Here is a 6725-nt window from a genome sequence, read left to right as displayed (position 1 = left end):
CGACAATGGTGGGCAACAATGCTCCTGGGGCTCGCCGGCGGGGATGGCTCTGGGAGGCGGGGTTTGGAGGCTTCAGTGGGAGGTGAGGAAGGGGTCTGTGGCCTCGATTTTGGCTGAGGAGGGGCGGAGATGGTGGTTCCACGGCGAGGTAGGGGCGGCGGCGGTGGCCATGGCGTGCGGCGGCGCTCGGGGTGCAGGGGCGAGCTCAATTTTCTGCTCGGAGATGGGAAGGAAGTGGAGAGGGAGGTCGGGAACGCGTGCTGCGTGAGCCAAAGGGGAAGGAGAGGAGCGAGGGCGCAAGTGAGATAGAGAAGGGGCCCACGGCACGACGCGTTGTCGCCGTGGCGCTTCGAGCGGCCGTCCTCGGCATGCGCGCAGGGAAACGGCGCCGCGTGGCGAGGTCGAGAAGCGTCGAGAGGAACTGGGGATGGGGAGGCGGGTTTGGCCGGGGAGCTCGGTGCATGGCCGGCGACGCCGGCATCATCACGGCGCCTCCATGGCGTGAGAGGAAAAACAGAGGAGGGAGAGGGACGGAGTGAGGGCAATTCTGTAAATAGAGCAAAGTTTAAAATTTCCTTTTGTAAACTCAATTTTTCTCCACTTTCATGGCCTCAAATGAAAAACTTTTGAATATCAAACTTGCTTAAAATTTCGAGATCTACAACTTTCGTTTTAGTCACTTTTTCATTTGAAGCTTACTTTAAAAGTTAATTTTAAACTCTTGCAAATTCGAAAAACTACAACATTGGTTTTGGACAAAAGTTTCTCAAGTTTTTGCGGGGCAACTTGAAAAATCATGAACATGAAAGTTGTTCATCTTTCGAAAAACTACAACATTGGTTTTGGACAAAAGTTAATTTGAGCAATGGTTTAAATTTTATTTTTAAAATCTGTTCGTTACACTTTGAAAGATAAATTAAACATTTCGAAACTGTAATTTGAAGAACTCGTCATTTCATATACAAAATTTTACTTTCTCACTTTGACTTCAACTAGACTTTGGTTTATCGTGACATTAGTGACATGCCAACTCAATTTCTTATGCACATAAACACACATACACATAGACATTCATGCTTGCACATACATTCATTCTGATGCTTCTTGGTTAATGATGCATGATGACAGATTTAATTTCTCCTGCTTAACATTTTAAAAACCTGGGCCGTCACAGCTCGACCCGTACACAAGTAAGAACAACAAGAAAAACAGGGAGGACACAGGCAACCCACAAACCTAGATACGACCACCACCGAACCTGCGAAAAGATACTACAAGCCATATAGGGTGCAAAGGTCGACAATGTGACAAAAGGTGGCAAAGCATCCACTCGACCCACCGAGGCGGCAAAGCATCCGCCATTGTAGAACGACGACAAAGTATCCGCCAACGAACAGAAGGCGGCAAAGTATCCGACAGACGATGACCTTTGCAACCCAGACAATGTAGATGAAATGAGCGAAGGCAGGCAGACAACCACCACCACTGCCACCGGTAGAGCTTCCGAAACGATGCCTCCAATGAGGGAACGACGCCACACGCCATCATCGTCCGATCAAAGGTCAAGGTTTTCACCCGGAAAGCACATCGGAGCAGAGGGAAAAGCGGTGAAGAATGACGCCTTAAACAAGGTAAACGGCGCCCGAGGGCGTCGCCGTCATTGGTCCGCAAGCAGACCTAGGCTTTCGCCTCCACCCGATCCCTCCCCGAAGCCGAAGACCGTGGACCGGCATAGCGCAGAAAAGCCCGCCAGAGGACCGGCCGCAGACCCCAAGGCCCAGACATCCAGGACGGTAGCCCGCCCCGGGACGAGCGGCGGAGGCGCGGCAACGGCCGCCAGAGCTGCCACAGGCGTGGCAAACCATTGCCCAGGGCGAGCGACGGCGACGACACGGCCACCGGAGGCGCAACCCTGCCCCAGGCCGAGCGGCGGAGGCGCGGCAATGGCCGCCAGAGCTGCCACAGGCGTGGCAAACCACAGTCCAGGCCGAACGACGGCGACGACGTGGCCACCGGAGGCGCAACCCTGCCCCAGGCCGAGTGGCGGAGGCGCGGCAACGGCCGCCAGAGCTGCCATAGGCGTGGCAAACCACAGCCCAGGGCGAGCGACAGCGACGACACGGCCACCAGAGGCGCAAGCCTGCCCCGGGCCGAGCGGCGGCTGTGGCCATCAAGCAACAGGCCGCCCTAGGGCGAGCGGGCGGCGGCGCCCCACGCCCCACCGGAGCCGAGGCCCCAGCGGAGAGGGCGGCCTACCAGCGGGCCAGGCAGGCGCGAGCGGCAGCGCCCCGGACCGGCAGCCGGCGAAGCCAAAGGAGGGGCGCCCCAATCAGATCCACCCCAAGTGGACCCGGATCATGCGAAAGGACGCACAACAGGCCACTCACGGCGGCGACCGGAGGCCAGCGGCGACACCCCCCGGCGACCGGAGGCCAGCGGCCGGCGAAGTCGAAGGAGCGGCGCCCCGGCCAGATCCGCCCCGGGGACCCGGATCCGTCGAAGGGACACCCTGCAGGCCCCCACGGCAGCGACCGAAAGTCGGCGGCGACACAAGACAACAGTAGCGTTGAGGTTTGCAAGCTGAGGGAGAAGGGGAGGGGAGAGGTGAAAGAGAAGGGAAGGAAGGAGGTGAGCGAGGCCGACTTCGGCTGAGCCGCTAGCCGCCGCCGGTGGCGGCCGGAGGTGACCTGGCGGAGGGGCTCGGGAGGTGCAGCAAAATCGCCCCCGAGTCACTTGGGGGACGACGTGGGGGGGGGGGGGCAATCCACAGGGATGACCCCCTTATCTGCTCCTACTGGTATAAATTTTCGTATGGAAAACAAAGGTTATTTGAAACTGTATGGTGCAGTTTCTGAACATTTTCGAGATCACGCTTATGCAGTTTCTGAACATTCTCGAGATCTCGCTAATGCGGTTTCTGAGCATTTTTTGAGATGGAATTGGTCGGCCTTAAATCAAGGTGTCATTCCCATCTCAGACTGAAACAAGAACAGACGATAACTACTGTGAAAGTGAAACGAATCGCTGCCACTGAACATCCAGAACTAAGAAAACAATTACAGATTCACCTGCGCCTCGCCTCCCTCACTCCCGACTACACCCTCACGACTCACGAGTATCAAAAGAAGAAAAAAAATACTACACCCTCATGCGTCCAATGCCGCCCCGATCCCGTGCAATCTTGGCCGCCCAAACCTTTCTCGTCGGCCAAGAAATCTCCGGATGCCGTCCGTATGGTCGCCTGCTGCTCGTCAGGAGACGTCTGACAATAGGCGCGCGCACACCACGCCAGTACTCCACGCTTCGCCAGGCGAGTACGCCTTCATAAAACCTCGCCGCCTACGCCAGCAGGGAGCAGGGTTTAACTTCCCGTCGGGAAGTTATTTCCCGGTGAAGTCCGGGAACGGGAAACCGGACGGTTTCCGGCGTTTCCGTGCGGTTTCCGGCGTTTTCCGACTGGGTTTTCGTTTTTGAATCGGAACGAGAAACGGGAACCGCGGAAACCGCGTCGGTTCCCGTCCGGTTTTGTGAACCATGGCAGGGAGAGGGAGGAAGTGCCGCCGCCGTAGAGCCGAGCAGAGAGGCACGACGGCCGACGAGTCTCCCCCGACTACCGCGTCGCCCGTTCCAAAAGGTGAGCGCCATTGCCTCGCCGCCCCCCCCCCCCCCCCCCCTCTTCTCCTTCCTCCCTCGTTTCTCTACTCTGCTTGCGTCTCCTCCGGTCGTGTTGCAGGAACGCCCGGCCAAGCACTGACGCACGGCTCCGGCCAAAAGCCACCAAGCCGTAGCGGCGCTCACCGTGCGCGCGCAAACACATGCAGCCACATTGGGGTTCTCTTCTGATTTGGGGATGGGTTTTGTTTGTGTGCGTGATTATATTGCAGAACGTGCTTCTGGAGTTCGTGCGCGTGGTGGAGGCTGAGCAGGTGGTCGCCGGCACGCTGCACCACCTCACGCTTGAGGCCATCGAGGCCGGGAGGAAGAAGGTCTGCGAGGCCAAGGTCTGGGTCAAGCCGTGGCTCGACTTCAAGGAGCTCCAGGAGTTCGACCAACGACCTTCACCAACGCCGACCTCGGCGCCAGCAAAGGTTCACGCTCCCGCTCATGTGACCTTGCTATTGCTGGCAATATTTGTCTGCTTCCTGCTCTCTCTGACTGCATCTCGAGTTCAAGGGCTAGGGCCTGGGTGTTACAAATGCCTGTGTCTTACTTGGGATAGATGGACATGTTTTCCTTTGAAATCCAAATATGAAGGGATGCCAAATAGCCAATATGCCAGCAGTGGCTGGTCGGATCTTTTCCAGTTGAATTCAAAATTATTACTATTTTGAAGGAAATGGGGTTATGATTGTGAAACAGGAAGGTATCTGGCATTAGCACTCAATGGATTTGTTCATAATTTAGGCCTACAGTGCACCTTGGTCGTCCTAATGGAATGGGGAAATAAGTACACGCTGAGTTTTGGTCTTATCCAAGGGGTTCCAAGCATCACCTTCGGGGAGGCATGATGTACAGTCATATTTGTGAGTGGGTGTTCAGCTTGACATTAGTACTGATAAAAGGGATTTCGGGCTGAGCTTTGCTGTTTGTAGCCTCAAGTGCAACAGGGTTTTAGTCAAATTGTGCAACATCAGTCGTAACTTGAAAAAATGGGATTTCCGATTCTGAGTCGCTTTAAGTTGTCAGCCTTGCACAAGTGCTCTTGAGAGCCAAGAAGAATAATAGCCTAGAGATCAACTTGATAGGCTGATAGATGGGGTGGCATTTTTTACCCCCAAGGTTCTTGAAAAATGAAGGTCAGTCTTTTTTCTTTTAATTTAATAGTCTGTTTGCTAGATGGTGAGCATTGTTGCACGCTCTCTGGTTTGCTCAGTTGCATTACGTTGATAAATTTGATTACTCATGTAGTTTTTTCATGTTCTGTTTGGGGTTAAATCTGGGATATCTTTTTGACACTGGACGCATGTTCAGTTGATTGCTAGATGGTGAGCATTGTTGCACGCTCTCTGGTTTGCTCAGTTGCATTACGTTGATAAATTTGATTACTCATGTAGTTTTTTCATGTTCTGTTTGGGGTTAAATCTGGGATATCTTTTTGACACTGGACGCATGTTCAGTTGATCACTTGTTACAATTGGCTGATAATCGCAAATGTGCCCCTCCCTAACTTGGCCCTAGTCAGTGGCTTATGTCTTCCACCTTTATGTTGATGTTCTGATGATCAGAGCATGTAAATTTCAATTGTGAACTAGTCAGTTCAGCACTTCAGCTAACTGTGCAGTCTATGCCAAGCCTCGGTTCTTGGTGGGGCGCCTTAGCGCCTAATAGCCTGTCACTATATCATGCTCCCAGCAAACTGGCGTTTCACCTATCTGCAGCATAAGTTGACTGCTACCATGAACACATCACACATTTAGTAAATTTTCACACTAGGAAAAGTGTCTCTCATTAAGTTTCTGCAATTTGTCTAATTTCCATCTTCAACAATATGATTTCAGATGCAAAATCCTGTAAACTTTGCCATGGATCTCCACCAACCCTTCATCGACCCTCACGAACTGGTACGTCTTCTACTTTGCTTTGTTGTGCTTTGTTATTCCGTCTAGATCTTTACTGACTTTTTTGAACTGAAGATCTCTACTGACTTGCTTTGTTTTTTTATATGATAGCTTGTTGGTGCTTAGCTTCACCGCTTCCAAACGATGGAAGAGTTGGTGGACTCGGCTACAGAAGCTTATGATGGCAAGCGATGGATAGAAGGAGAAGAAGCATCCGCAATGATACTCAACCCGGCTCCCTTCATGTGGCATGGCCCATTGGACGATCGCCTCATCTACCGGGACTGCTTCTTCATCCTGACGTATAGGAATCGTCTCGGTGAAATAGGCCAGGAGTCTGGTGCTGAGGAAGACAGATGGCTGATGTATGCTCCAGAGCCTGAGCTGAGGGAGGACAAGATCTGTGGTATCATTAAGAACAAAAGGAGGAACAGAAAGCCAAACGACTCCGACAACATACCATTGATCCGATATGTTCGCCCGTGTTTAGATGCAGCCCAAATTCCAAAAGTTTTTGAAAACGGGCCACTTTTTGGAATTTTGCAACTAAACGGGCCTGTGTAAAGTTTTGGAATCTTGGCCCGTAAAGTTTTGGAATTTTGGGCCGTCTACTGTTGCGTCCAGTCCTGGACGCATATACCCCCCCTCACGGGTCACCGATCCCCTTCTCCTCCATTCGCACTCCCGAGCCGGAACCCTAGCCGCCGCGCTCTAGCTCCCCCACGCGGTAGACCACCGCCATTCTCTCCTACCCAGATCCACCGCAGTTTCGGCAAAATCCGGCCACTCGTCCTCCAGATCCGGCGTCCTTGCACCTGCCTTGGCGATGGACGAGTACGACAACGATGGATCCGGTGACGCGGCCGCGTTCGGCAACGACGACGGCTACGGCGCCGCCGGCACGTTCGGCAGCGACTCTGACTCATCAACGTGATGGCGCTGGAGGATCCACCGGCGGATCCAGGGGCCGCGGTGGACGTCGTCGCGGGCCGGCCGCAGCAGCTTCCGACGACAACGAAGCCGCAATGGAAGACGACGCACCCCCGCAAGTCCCGGTACAGTTCTAATGTCTTGATTTAATTTTGTTTGTGGCGTTTGTTCGTAGATGCAGTCTAGATCTATGATATTATGGTATGGCATCACTTGATTCGATCTATTGCTTAGCTA

The 6725-nt window shown here is 53.5% G+C and overlaps 1 long non-coding RNA gene across 1 annotated transcript; it reads left to right on the top strand.

Moving 5' to 3' along the window:
- The first annotated feature begins 4339 nt into the window (after positions 1–4339).
- Positions 4340–6131, top strand: LOC120696208. Its single transcript, XR_005684037.1, has 3 exons — positions 4340–4796; positions 5499–5561; positions 5670–6131. It is a non-coding gene; the product is annotated as an uncharacterized LOC120696208 (long non-coding RNA).
- Positions 6132–6725: the final 594 nt, after the last annotated feature.

This window comes from Panicum virgatum, chromosome 2K (genome assembly GCF_016808335.1).
Source record: "Panicum virgatum strain AP13 chromosome 2K, P.virgatum_v5, whole genome shotgun sequence".
Taxonomy (NCBI): domain Eukaryota; kingdom Viridiplantae; phylum Streptophyta; class Magnoliopsida; order Poales; family Poaceae; genus Panicum; species Panicum virgatum.
This window is presented reverse-complemented; position numbering and strand designations above follow the sequence as displayed.